This window comes from Ranitomeya imitator, chromosome 2 (genome assembly GCF_032444005.1).
Source record: "Ranitomeya imitator isolate aRanImi1 chromosome 2, aRanImi1.pri, whole genome shotgun sequence".
Classification (NCBI taxonomy): Eukaryota; Metazoa; Chordata; class Amphibia; order Anura; family Dendrobatidae; genus Ranitomeya; species Ranitomeya imitator.
The window spans coordinates 791,901,209-791,915,735 of NC_091283.1; the positions used below are offsets into that span (position 1 = coordinate 791,901,209).

The 14,527-nt window shown below is 43.7% G+C and overlaps 1 protein-coding gene and 1 long non-coding RNA gene across 2 annotated transcripts in view; one reads left to right on the forward strand and one right to left on the reverse strand.

The window, feature by feature from the left end:
* The window catches only part of LOC138665808 (uncharacterized), a 46,944-nt gene extending 43,964 nt beyond the window's left edge, over positions 1 to 2,980 (reverse strand). The window contains exon 1 of the long non-coding RNA XR_011318527.1: positions 2,842 to 2,980. This is a non-coding gene — a long non-coding RNA (uncharacterized lncRNA). The remainder of the gene's footprint in view (positions 1 to 2,841) is intronic.
* PLPP4 (phospholipid phosphatase 4) overlaps positions 1 to 14,527 on the forward strand; it is a 150,843-nt gene that overhangs the window by 36,579 nt on the left and 99,737 nt on the right. The gene's annotated exons all lie outside the window — the stretch shown is intronic.

Sequence of the window (14,527 nt, forward strand, 5' to 3'; positions counted from 1 at the left end):
CATAGACAATGAATAGAGCAGAAGTCAAGCATGCGCCCTTCTAATCCATTCATGGCTGAGCTGCAGAGTCCTGTTCTCAGCATTGCTGGGGGTCCAAGTGGTCAGTCCTCCTAAAGTCAGTAAGTTGTTCCTTATCATCGGAATTGGGGATGACTTGATTTATTTGGAGAATAACCCTTTATCAGATACAAGATGGTATAGATAAGACATATAATTTAATATATTGTATACATGGTTGGGCTCAGCAGAACCGAATCCTAGCAGAGATATATATTTCCATCTCTGTAAAAAGTAGAAATATATATGTATATTAGAGGTGTGGGGGCCCAAATAGAACTTTTGCTGTGGTACCCTGTGAACTCTATACACGCCCTTGCCTGCAGGGCGGTGATAATGAGAGCAATCTGGCATATTGCTCAGCGCACAAGGCTGCGGCCGGGATCCCATGGATAGATTGTCCTCATGATCAGCGGCATGCTGGGAAGGGAGGGGGCCCAGACATATTTCTTGCACAGGGTCCCCAAGTTGTCAATATCTGCCACTGGACGCAATAGGTAAGGGGGCCCACTACCACCTTCAAAGCGTAATTGGTAGAATATTGCATGTTTGGACTTCAAAGGGTTCATATTCTGCTCTTGCAAAGGGGCCGTCTCCTACCAGTCTCCACAAATGAGCGTGTGGGTCCTAAGGCAAAATCTACAACAGTCTTTTTATTTGGGACCTTTTGGCTTCCTTAAAGGGAATCTGTCACCCCAAAATCGTATATGAGCTGCAGCCTCCGGCATCAGGGGCTTATCTACAGCATTCTGTAATGTGTAGATAAGCCCCCGATGTATCCTGAAAGATGAGAAATAAAGGTTATTTTATACTCACCCAGGGGTGGTCCCGCTGGGCGTGGCGGTCCGGTCCTATCTTCATACGATGACGTCCTCTTGTCTTCTGGCCGCGGCTCCTGCGCAGGTGTATTATATCTGTGCTGTTGAGGGCAGAGGAAAGTACTGCAGTGCGCAGGCGCCGGGCCTCTCTGATGTTTCCCAGCACCTGCGCACTGCAGTACTTTGCTCTGCCCTCAACAGGGCAGGCAAAGTACGCCTCCGCAGGAGCCGCGGCAAGAAGACAAGAAGAGGACGTCATGGTATGAAGATAGGAGGCGCTGGACCGGAGACAGCCATCGTACCCGGACCGCAGCGGGACCGCCCCTGGGTGAGTATAATATAACCTTTGTTTCTCATCTTTCAGGTTACATCGGGGGCTTATCTACAGCATTACAGAATGCTGTAGATAAGCCCCTGATGCCGGTGGCCGCAGCTCATATACGATTTTGGGGGTGACAGAATCCCTTTACGAAGTCGGGAGGTCTTGTAATACAGCTTTATTGCCACTCAAGATTCTTATGCTAAGTGCTGAAAACAGGAGTGAAGTACCAGAGCCAGGCACATGTTACAGCGTGACATGAGCTGCTATCCTGGCATCTTTCTCTTTGGGACATTCTGTGTTAATCTCTTGCCTAACTCATTAACATTAGTTCTGGGGTCTGACTGCCGCTGTCACTCTGATCTTCACGCTGCACAGTTTGGTACAGCTCTGTCCTCTTGTCGTTGCCGTACATTGACAGTGTGGCTCTCAGCCGCAGGGAGAAATCATTTACTATTTATACAGTGGCATAAAGGTTAATATCATCTTGCATATGCCATAAATATACAATTACAGGAGAACAGCCAAGAAAGTGACACTTGGGCTCTTATCCCATTGGAGCCTCTGTAACGACTCTCCATAGCAGGTTCCTTAATTGTACCGCAAGGTAACTTTTTCTCCCAGTATAATGATGCACACGTGTCAGACTCTATTTTACTCAACTAGATCATTCTGGTGTGGCTTGTGTCCTTCATGTAATGCATCATCCTTAGGACGAATTCTGTTTTATGTCTTACAATAGAACAGAAAAATTGAATTTCTAAGATGGATGTGAACCCAGCCTAACCAATCTGCAAGGTCAGAATGATGTACATGACCAAGCTATTTACTTAACGAGAATCTGTCAGCAGGTTTTGTTATGTAATCTGAGAGTAGCATGATGTAGGGGCTGAGTCCCTGATTTCAAGGCTATATGACTTTCTGAACTGCTTGGAGCAGTTTTGATAGAATCACTGTTTTCTCTGCTGTAGATGCAGCAGTTCTGAATGCTGAGCTGTGTATAAACCCGCCCACACCTCTGATTGGCAAGTTGCTGGCAATCAGTAGTAGGGGTGGGGTTACACAGATTAGCTGGACTGTCTTGCATGTGAGACCTAGTCCTCTAGTGAAAATCTCCTACTGATAAAAGTGCTCATTGTATTGAAAGTATAACACATAGCCTTATAAGTGAGACATCCCCAGAATCAGGCTTCATTTCCCTATAATATGCTGCTCTCATATTAAATAGCAAAAATTTGATGACAGATTCCCTTTAATTACATTAGCATTTGCTTCACAATCATAGGAGCTGGTTTTCCCAATGATGCAAACAATTTGGTGGACACTACAAGAGGGCATTTGGAGAAGTACACTGGCATGCTGTTGGAGTTTTAGACTCTATCCAGAGGGTATATAATCTGCATTATATTTGCTCCAGGTGTATAATATGATCTACTTATACCATACTTGGCATTAGACATGAGTGATTCGATTCAAAACAAATCAAACCTGCTACAAATTTCCCCCAAAATTAGGGTGTCTTACAATCCAATTTTTTCTGGATTCAGTTCACTCGACCCCTGCAAAATGATGGTCATCTGGCAGCCATTTTGCTAGACTGTGTTGAAGGGTAGAGTGGGTTTAAAAAATACAAATTATTATTCTCACCTCTCCTATACAGCCACCCAAGTGTAGCTATCTGGTCTTCTTTGGTTTTCTCTTCTTCTCTAGAATGCAGCCTAACAAAGACAAATGTCTTGTATTAGAAACCTCTTTATGGCTGGAATACTGGAGGCAGGATACATTTATAACCGGCAATACACATATGTCATTGTTCTTTCCCTAGTGATATAAAAGCTGCTGTTAGTCACGGGGTGAGCTCGTCTTTCTGCCACGCTGATTCCTCACACAGCCTGAGGCATTGCCGTCTACCTTATCTACGAGGCGAAATGATATTCATGTTTAATTGCCCTTCCCTGTTCGGTGAGAGAAGAGATATGACTCTGACACATCCATTCTAGCCTTTTGGTCGGTTTCATTAGGAGCTGCTAGCCATCCATTTCTTGTGCGTGACAAACTCACGCTAACAGATTGATAACACTTTTTTTTCTCAAAAACCATTGAGGTTTCCAGTAACCAAACAAATATGTTCTGTTCTGGGCAGAAATGGAATGTCGGGAAAAAGATGGATTCGCATAAAGATCGCAGTTCCGATAGCCTGGTAGGGATGTCTGAGATTAGTCACCAGACATAGCGCAGTTTTGTGTGTTCGTACGAAGAGTATCCACAGGGTAAATGTAATCCAGTTGGGTTGAATTAAATTACTAAAGCATATAACCTGCACCTGTAAAAAATGAGGACCTTGAGAGGAGCCCCATCCCCAATGGACATCCATTTTCTGTCTGGGAAATTAAACAGGGGTTGTCCAGATGGAACAAACTCCAGAAATGCTTAATGAAGTGTTGTTGGGATAAGTGTCTGCTCTAGCTTTTATATACAGTTGGAATCTAGTTTGGGCTAGGTCTACAAGATGGCTTGTCAGTGTCACTCAACAGCAGTTTTCAGATGCACAATGGAAAATTTAACACATTTGGAAACATTTGAGACTCTATTTCAGACAGTGAAATGGATAACCGTGCGCACAACTAGAGAGGGTGCTCGAGTAGGTTCCCAAACCATCAATGTGCATTCAAAAACTCGGCACTCAACTTGAATAAACAAGTGATGGTTTATTGTTGTCCATTGTAGTAGCAAAACGTTTTGGTCTTACTTCAGACCTTCCTCAGTTACTACATAGAAGTTACAAAAAGAAAAAAGTGATAAACTAAATAAGGTATATACAAACACATCAAAAGTCAATTATAGTCAATTTAGATAGAAGTGGAAAAAAGATTACAAGCTTGGTACCTGTGCAACCTAAACTCATATAGTAAGCAATAACATGAACAGAGACAGGATACATTACAGACTGAACTCTGCTGGTGGAGAGGAATGAATGGTGATTAAGGTATAGTGACACATGCCAGATAACCGTACGTCTATTAAATAGGATCAACCGATAGGTTCAGAGTGATAGAACTTGATCTGGAGAGATATATGTGAAAAACGTTCATATTTCAAGGAGTGGATTCTAAGGGACGTTTCGTGCCATATATAGAGAGAACATACCAGTCTGTCTATCCGTCAAGTTTGCGGATGGTATAGATGTAGAGCCTGCGGAATGATGTGAGAGTTTCCCCCGTCACTGTTCATGTTATTGTTCAAATTGAGTGCCGAGTTTTTGAATACACACTCTATTTCAGACAGTGGCGCACATGCCATTTGTGCAATCTGTGCAGCCACACATGGGCCCAAGGTGTAGGTGGGCCATTTCCACCTCAAAAGCAGGTGGAATTGTGCAGTATGACGAGCTATTGGACTGCAAAGGGCCCATATTCTGTTATTGCACAGAATACGATATTGCAATGAGACATGTAGGGCGGGGGTGTCAAACTGCATTCCTCGAGGGCTGCAAACCGGTCATGTTTTCAGGATTTCCTTGTACTGCACAGGTGATAATTTAATCACCAACTCATTATTTGTGTAGGTGATTAAATTATCACCTGTGCAGTACAAGGAAATCCTGAAAACACAACCTGTTTGCAGTCCTGGAGGAATGCAGTTTGACACCCCTGATGTAGGGGGTTGAGGCTTCTAGACAGCTAGTAGCTTACACACAGGGATCCAGTTCTGGTGTCAAAGATTGCACGGTTTATTAAAAAGCCCTTGAATGATCACAGCACACAAACGGAAATAGCTTTGCTTTGGCATAAAAAGGGTGTGACAAAAAATACACAAACTAAAACATTTCCCACAGCAGTTATGGGCTCATCTGTTTGCATACTGGGCCCACACCCAGTCAACTTCTGGCAGACTGACCAGCATATCAGAGGTCTTTCCACCTCGACTGACAGACTGCACAGAGGCAAATAAATATTTCTATCAAAACCTGGAATGGATGTATGGGAATGACCAGTCCCACCCAGCTTTTCTGGCCACTCCAAAAACCTGGACCCAAAATCCAGGCTCAGTGAAAGACCACTTAACACTGCAGGGCCTTTGTCTCTGAGTCCTATATCACCGAAGCTATCCAGCACAGTGACACATACCTTGAATCCGGGATTTTTCCGGCTGCTTCTTTACAGACACCACAATGTCATTGTCTGGTGACACATCTTGACTTGTAGCCCTATCCCCATACATAATTGATGTTTTCTCTGCATTTACTCAATTGTTTTCAATTTGTCTGTTCCATCTTTGAAAAATACAAACAACGCTTCCTTTAAAATACCCATTGATTTTAGTAGGTACCTTTGAGGAAAACTGAGAAAAACTGAAGCTTCTAATTTGTCTGCTTTGCACTTTTTTCTCTTCACAATAAAAAACAAAGTCTTACAAACAAACTTACTGCTCCGTCTAATATAATGGGCAGCACCTGGAAACAACCTGTCCGTTTCTTTTACATTAGAGTCAATGAACAATGGTTGCTAGTTTAAATTAATTTTGTTTGCAACTGTAGTGGATCCATCCTGTGTATGAATTTTGTACCTTTGTTCACAGAACAGAAAAATGGAATGAAAAAAATAAAGGTGAGAAATTCATTTCCCTTTCAACGCACAATGCATTCACTTCAGTAAAGCTAAGTTCTGACTGCAGTATATCACAGTCGGTATAATGACCTCAATGCATGGACTGACCGCGGATCTTGTGACGCAGAATGTAGAGCCTTATAGGCATATATTAAGGCAGTGTTCCCCAACTCCGGTCCTCAAGAGCCACCAACAGGTCATGTTTTCAGGATTTCCTTAGTATTGCACAGGTGATAATTGCATCACCTGCACAGGCAATAATTCCATCACCTGGGCAATACTAAGGAAATCCTGAAAACATGACCTGTTGGTAGCTCTTGAGGACCGGACATGGGGAACACTGTATTAAGGCAACCTGCATGGCAGAGATGCTGGTAGAGGCGGTGCTGTGCTCATGGTGAATCAGACCAGATTTTCAGGAAACTTATCAATACAAGAGTGTGATCACCGGCATAATACAGTCTGTGCGGGATCTGACTGCTGGAAACTGATTATATTATACGGTATTTAATTTTAGCAATCTCGATTCAGCCTCAAATGAAGTAATTCAATTTGTGATTTCATTTCCCATGAAAGTCATTACTAATATCAGCAAATGCTTTTTACTTGAAATGCAGAGTTTTCACTGTAGTAGAACAACGATATTTCTTGAGACAAACCAATGAAGAAGCCGAGACAGCAATGTCTCACCTTCCACATTATATGGTCTCATATTCGACCTCCATCCCAGAGCCAAACACTACAGGTATTATCAGGTTCACGTTAGAAAGTTGACCATACTTTGTAAGTTCAGCTGTTTCCTTATGCCTGTGCTCTGATCTGAAATACACAAGAAATTCAGAGCATTATTAGAACAATGTTACCCTCTGGGGTCTGATGCACATTTACGTATTATAGTATACTGGCAATATACAGCTGCATCAATTTCCTCTTCTACCTTATCGTTCTGTGTGCTGTACACTAAACTCATGTAAGTTTGGCACAAGGAGGAGCGGTCATATATAAATTCCGGATGGTGCCATTATAGGTGACTGGGCCCTTATTGGCCTCTGTATGTTGTAAGCAGCAGCAAGCAGAGAGCAACTGGAAGAGGGAGTCTCACTTCTTATACTAATTTGAACATTGTACCCCCACCAGAAACTTTTGTCAAAGGAGTTATCCACTACTAGGACAACCCCTTCTTAAACTAAATCGGCCCCGATAAAATTATACTGCCTATACTTACCTCCCGTGCCGATGCTGTTCCCGCAGTGTCAGCACTCCCTCTCTCTGGGGCTGTGATGCAGTGTGGTGACAGATGACACTGGCGCCCAAACAGGGCTGGCATCAATTTTTTTTTGCCTTTGAACAAACAGAACATGAAGTGGAAGCCATGGCTGCAGCTCATTCCGGACTTCCTCTTCATGATCAGTTTGCGCGAAGGCGGAGACAGTGACACCAGCGCTGATTGGGCGCCAGGGTTATGTGTCATTCCACCGCATCACAGCCCCGAGACCGCGAGCGCCGACACCGCATGAATGGAGCCGGCACAGGAGATGAGTATAGGTTTCATAATTTTAGCGTGGCTGAACATTTAGTTTAAGAAGGGGTTGTCCTTGTAGTGGACAACCTCTTTAAGGCATATTGGCATCTCCTGCCGTGTGTCAAAGAGTTAGAGTCGGCAAGGTTTATGCAGTTTGTGCCACCAAGTCAGAGGATGCCACATGACCTGACTGGTGAGTCAGCCCATATAGCCCCCTTCCCCTTTTACTTTAATGGGAGCTTATAAATAGTTGATGGTCATCATTGTTTTGTTCTACTGTATACCCAGGAAACTGTAGAAGGCTTCAGTCTTCACCTGCCTTATAAACAACGTGCTCATTCTTACATACATCCAACTTTCATGAGACTTTCTAGTGAGCTTCTCACAGCAAAACATAAAAAAAGACCCGTAGAAAAAAACAGGAACATGCCTAAAATCTGTACGTAACACCAGACTCGTATTCTAGTCTACATTTGTATAAGACTTTAGTAGTCAAGTTTGTGGGAATAATCCACAACGTAACAACAAGATACAGTATATTGCTTTTTGAGAAACCCCATTAATTGACATATTACTGTAAAATAGAAGAGTTACACATTTTACCTGTGCAAATTTGCATGTAAGATGTAGATTTTGCTCTGCTCTTGCTGACTATTTCCTCAGTGAAAAATGACCATGGCCTTGTTGGTCTGACTGGTCTAATTATCGCAGCACCTATGACTACAGAGATACATTTTGTTATATTATTCACTCATCTCCTCTACTTCTTTTGTTTTTCTTTGTCTTCTAGCCGGATTTTACATATTTGTGTCTTTCTATCACTACATGAATCGGTAAACATTTTCCTTCCTCTTCAACTAGATGGTTATGATGCCTTCAGGTTCAATAATGTTCAGAAATTATAATTTCATTATCATTTCGCCTTCCCCTAAGGACTCCACATGTAGCTAACTGAGCCGGCCCATTGCTTATACCTACAATGTCTGTGTGTAGTCAGATAGACTCCATTGTACTCTGTGTGATCAAAGATATTCTCCTCTAGGAGAAAAGCTTCAAGTAGAGAACGTCTTAGTACATCAGAACTATAAAGGAACATACTATGATTTTTATTCGATCGGTTTTGTACAATATCTGAAAAATCCTTTAGGCGCCTGTTTACATAATTTGAAGTACTCAACCTCTATGGGAATCCAATTTTGGCAGATTCACATTCAACATAATTTTACACCATGCACAAATAATCCAATAAATCTGGAGGTCTTCTCTATGGATTTTGATGAGGATTTGCCAAGGATTTCAACCTTTTGCAGTGCAAAAGGTGAAATCCTCAAGTCTGAATTTTCCCGAACTTTAAAATTATGCCGCATGCCCTTTATACAACCACTAGATGGTGGCCCAATTCTAACGCATCGAGTATTCTAGAATATGTATGTAGTTTACAGCCACGTAGTATATAGCACAGCCACATACTATATAGCACAGCCACGTAGTATATTGCCCAGCCACGTAGTATATAGCACAGAGATGCAGTATATAACACAGCCACAGAGAATATAGCACTGCCACGTAGTATAGAGCACAGCCACATAGTATATGGCCCAGCCACGTAGTATATAGCACAGCCACGTAGTATATATCAGTGACGTAGTATATAACACAGGCCACGTAGTATAGAGCACAGCGATGTAGTATATTGCCCAGCCACGTAATATATACCATAGCCATGTAGTATATAGCACAGCCCATATAGTATATAGCACAGAGATGTAGTATAGAACACCACCCACGGAGTATCTAACACAGCCCACATAGTATATAGCAATGTGGGCACCATATCCCTGTTGAAAAAAGAATTAAATAAAAAATAGTGATATACTCACCCTCCGTCGACCCCCCTCCCCCCCCCCCCCCCGGATCCAGCCGAGGCATTTACCGATGCTCTTCACGACGCTCCGGTCCCAAGAGTGCATTGCGGTCTCGCGAGATGATGACTTAGCGGTCTCGCGAGACCGCTACGGCATCATCTCGCAAGACAGCAATGCATGGACTGGTTACCGGAGTGTCACGAGAAGCGGGAAAGGCCTCAGCTGGATCCAGGGGGCCGACAGAGGGTGAGTATACAATGATTTTTTTTTTAATTATTATTTTTAACATTAGATCTTTTTACTATTGATGCCGCATAGGCAGCATCAATAGTAAAAAGTTGGTCACACAGGGTTAATGGCAGCGTTAACGGACTGCGTTACCCGCAGCATAACGTGGTTTGTTAACGCTGCCATTAACCCTGTGTGAGCGCTGACTGGGGGGGAGTATGGAGGGGACACTGACGGCAGGAGAGTAGGGAGCGGCCATTTTGCTGCCGGACAGTGCCCGTCGCTGATTGGTCGTGGCAAAACGGCCACGACCAATCAGTGACTTGGGATTTCCGTGACAGAAAGAAAGACAGACAGAAGGACAGACAGAAAGACGGAAGTAACCCTTAGACAATTATATAGTAGATATTCACAAAGCCTAATCGCTGTCGGTGTTGATTTATAGGTGGAACCAGAGAGGGTTAAAAGTCCTCATATCATAGTCATCTACTTATTATTAACCCCTGAGGTGCCTAGCAGATGTTGAATGATCCTATTGTGTACAGCCTATTCTTTTCATTTCATTAGAAAAAGTAAAGTGTGTGTCAGTTTATGTTCACATTAGGGGAAGCCTTAGAGAATTCCTGCACTCATTTACAGACACCAATTAGTTGTTTGTTTTATAGTTTCTCTTCTTTGGAGAAAAATATCTCTCTTGTTTGCATTGATTTCCTTTTCATTACTATTCCATCGGTAAAAGACATTTTCTAAAGTCCGATGCTTGCAATTTACAGTAGATAGCTAACCTGATTTTTATGTTGAGTAAAAATCCATAAAAGCTGAGAATCATAAACTGGGATATCAAAAGTCAGAAGAAAGCATGTTTTACGACAAGTATTCGGAGAAGATGCTGTCTCCTCGCTTGAAATGCTCAGACATAAATGGCCTAAAAATGTGATTTCTTTGGGCGTTATTTAGAATGACAAGGAAGTACTCTGGGGATGGGCAGTAATCGGCACGCTCTAGAAGATCAGCTGTCCAAAAACCATTCGGCTACTGCTTTCAATTTCTTTAGATGCATTTTTTTGTAATTTTTCTTTCCAAAGTTACTACATACATGTAGCTGAAAATAGAGAAGAGAACAAATTGTCTCAAAGTATCACTTTGTGCCAAGTTATGACGTTATCCCCTATGCACAGAATAGAGGATAACTTTCCAATAGTTGAGGTCGGACTGCGAGGACCACCACCGATCCTGAGGACGAATCTGAATGGAGCAGATGTCGAACATGTGCACCTCCGCTCCATTTACTCTCCATCAGTCTGTTGCGGAACGTGTTTTTTTTGCAGCCCTATAGAGAATGAGCCCTGTTCTTGGGAACGATGGGGATCTTTAGCAGCTGGATTACAAGGTAATATTTATTCCCTGTTTCGCCATAAGTCTTTTCAAAATTGTAACACCAGTGTTTTACATTAAAACTCTGACGCATCGTGTATGTATATGCTTGTATATTGGCCACATAACGTTTTTGCGCACCAGTATATTGACTTAATGCTTGATAAAAGCTCATTGGTGCTGAAACGGCGCATGGGTTAATACAATTTTAATTTCACTGGATGCGCTGCCTTACTCTTCATATTCTTTGTGCATTAACTTAATACTTAAGGTGTGCGGCCCTATTTTTTCATTTTTGGAATATTGTTGAGCTGCAGAAAAGAGCGTCCACTTACGGGCTGTAGGCAGCACATGACAGAGGTCACATAGTTTTCCGAGAACTGCGGCGCTGACCTTGCTAGAACGGTGCCACTGTTGGAGGTGAGTAAATACTTACTGTTTTATATGGGGTCCTGAATTGATTAAACCCCTTTGAGACAAACCCTACCCATATGCCTTAGCAGAACATGGAGGCACCACAGAGAGGTCCATTTTGGAACCCTTTCGTAAGCCAAGATGGAGAGCCATTCTGCACACGTGACTACTTTCTGGTTTACTCCAACAGGGCTTGTATTAGGCCGGGGTCACACTTGCGAGGTCAATGTGAGAAACTCGCACATCAATACCCGGCACAACCGCCGGCACTCGGGACCGGAGCGTGCGGCTGCATGTATTTCTATGCTGCCGCACTCTACAGTCCCGATTGCCAGAGGCAGTGCCGGGACTTGATGCAAGTTTCTCGCATTGAACTGTGACCCCGGCCTTACAGAAATAACCATTCATCTGAATAACCATTATTTAATATTACATTGTCCCTGCCGTGGGACAATTAAATACTTGGTTGGTTGCAACTCCCTCCTGCATAATCAGATATGCCTGCTGGGACTGTGAGCGAGGGCAATGGGCTGACCACCCTAGGGCGAATCATTCCAAAAGGGATTGTCTCTTTTGATAGAACTCCTTAAATGACTCCTTTTCCGTGATCCATCTGTGCTTAAAGAACACATATTCACCCAACCATGGGAACGAAAAATCAAACTGGTATAGAGAAAGAGAGATGGCTCCATAAACCGCATGTGCTTCATTCTGTAGCCTCTGTCACCCGCACCTCTCTCTGTGATTATCAACTTTTTAAATCTCTGCCATACAGACCGTTACAATAACCCATAAATACAGCGCAGCGTGCACTCAGAACCGCGTAGAAATGAAACCTGCATCCTCTTCCTAATGAAGTCTATGGTCTTAAAATAATTTATGCTTGCATTAATGTGATTAGCGAGCCATATTTCCTAGTAAAAACACATTTCCAACAATGCTTCGCTGCATTGAAAAATTAAACAGTGAATAAATTGCCTTTTTTTTTCCCTCAAGCAAATAAAAGCTACAAAGCAATTCTCGTATTTCCAAATATCCTGCTACAATTTTACAAACTGGAAACAATATTATGCAATAAAATTCAGGCATACAAAGCTGAGGGGAGGTGGACTGTGAAATATATGGAAAATGTATCCTGTGGGGTTCATTTATAGTGACCTATTATACAGACCGCTATGGCCAAGGAATACTCTCATTATCAGATGCTCCACTGGTGGCATTACCAAGTCACAGAAAATGAGAACTAGCCTTTTATTATCTGAAGGTCTGCTTAGAATAAAATCTAGGACATATATAGAACATTTATCACTTATTGGTGCCTGAATTCTAGTGGTAAGTTGTTGTTTTCCTTGTCTGAAGTTCTTTTGTAAAGGACATGGACACCAATGGCAACATTTTTTTAACTTGCTTTACTGTCTTTTTTTAAAATAGGATTTCATTCATTGGAATTTTTCACCAAATTTTTGCTGCCCCATCTGGGAGCAGCATGATGTAGGAGCAGATCTCCTACAGATCTCCGGCAGAGACCCCCGCACAGACCCCCGCACAGACCCCCGCACAGACCCCTGCACGCCCCGCACAGACCCCCGCACGGCCAGCAGAGACCCCCGCATGATCGCATAGACCCCTGCACGGCCGGCAGAGACCCCTGCACGCTACACAGAGACCCCCGCCCGCCGCAGAGTCTCCCGCATGCCTCGCACAGACCCCCGCACGGCCGCACAGAGACCCCCGCCCGCCGCAGAGACTCCCACACGCCCTGCACAGACCCCCGCACAGCCGGCTGAGACCCCTGCACACCCCACACAGACCCACACACGCCACGCAGAGACCCCCGCCTACTGCAGAGACCCCCGTACACCCCGCACAGACCCCCGCACGGCCAGCAGAGACCCCCGCATGATCGCATAGACCCCTGCACGGCCGGCAGAGACCCCTGCACGCTACACAGAGACCCCCGCCCGCCGCAGAGTCTCCCGCACGCCTCGCACAGACCCCCGCACAGCCGCACAGAGACCCCCGCCCGCCGCAGAGACCCCCACACGCCCTGCACAGACCCCCGCACAGCCGGCAGAGACCCCTGCACACCCCACACAGACCCACACACGCCACGCAGAGACCCCCGCCTGCTGCAGAGACCCCCGTACACCCCGCACAGACCCCTGCACGACCGGCAGAGACCCCCGCACGCCGCACAGACCCCCACATGCCCCACACAGACCCCAGCACAGATCCCCTATTACAAAAATATCGGAACTCGGTATCGGAATTCCGATACAGCAAATATCGGCCGATACCCGATATTTGCAGTATCGGAATGCTCAACACTACTGGTGACAGATTCCCTCTGAATATTTTAGGCTACTGAACTTATCATTGACTGCAGAAAGAGTGAATAGATCTGTGAGTGAGATTGTCTGCCAGTCATCTAAAAAAAAATGTAAGCTGATTTATTACCAAATCAAAATTGAAAAGTCAAATAAAAATAGCTTAAAAGATGATTCAGGAAAATGTAGATGGATTTTATTGTTCATTGGTTCTGAAGACTATACAGTGATGCACAGAGGCTGTACAAGCCAAATGGTCCAAAATACTTCATTAAACCCTAATGGAAAGTTGATTTTTAGCCAAAAAATACTTGAATTTCAGTTAAATATTGTACCTAATTTGTGCCTAGCTCATGTTCAGTGCGCAGTCCATACATCTCATCTCAGTTATTCCCTATTACCTTGACATCTGGATACTGTGCTGGGAGTTGTAGCCAATTAACTAATTGTCATGCTCCTGGAGGCAGCGTGAAATTATGTGTCCTATGTGACCTAGTACTTTTCAGACCTGGCTACATCTTGTAGGATTGAGTGTGCCTATAAATAAATGTGTAAATTACCTCTTCAGAAAGAAAGAGGACTTGAACTCTAGGGCCATTCATAAAGTCAGTATCGACCCTTTAATGAGTTTTGCCATATGACGTAGGATAAAAACCAAACTAGGATCTCTATTTGCAGACACTTGTTTGGGGGGTCTAAGTGGTAATATCTCTCCTTGTGGAGAGTGACATGCCTGACATGCCAGTGTTAGAAAACTTATAGGCCTCACCTTGGACAAACTATAAGATGACAATACAAGCTGGAGCATCCCGCTCTGCAACTCTGTGGCCTTTACTATAATACTAAAGCAGTGCTATAGTGAGTGCTACTCACACCTACTTCTATCTAGCTATGGTGCAGACATTTCTGCTGAGCTGCACAGTTCTTATCTATTTGGCAAGGTTGTCTGTTTGCATTCATCTGACCTTTGTTGATGAGAAACAGGATGTTTTTATG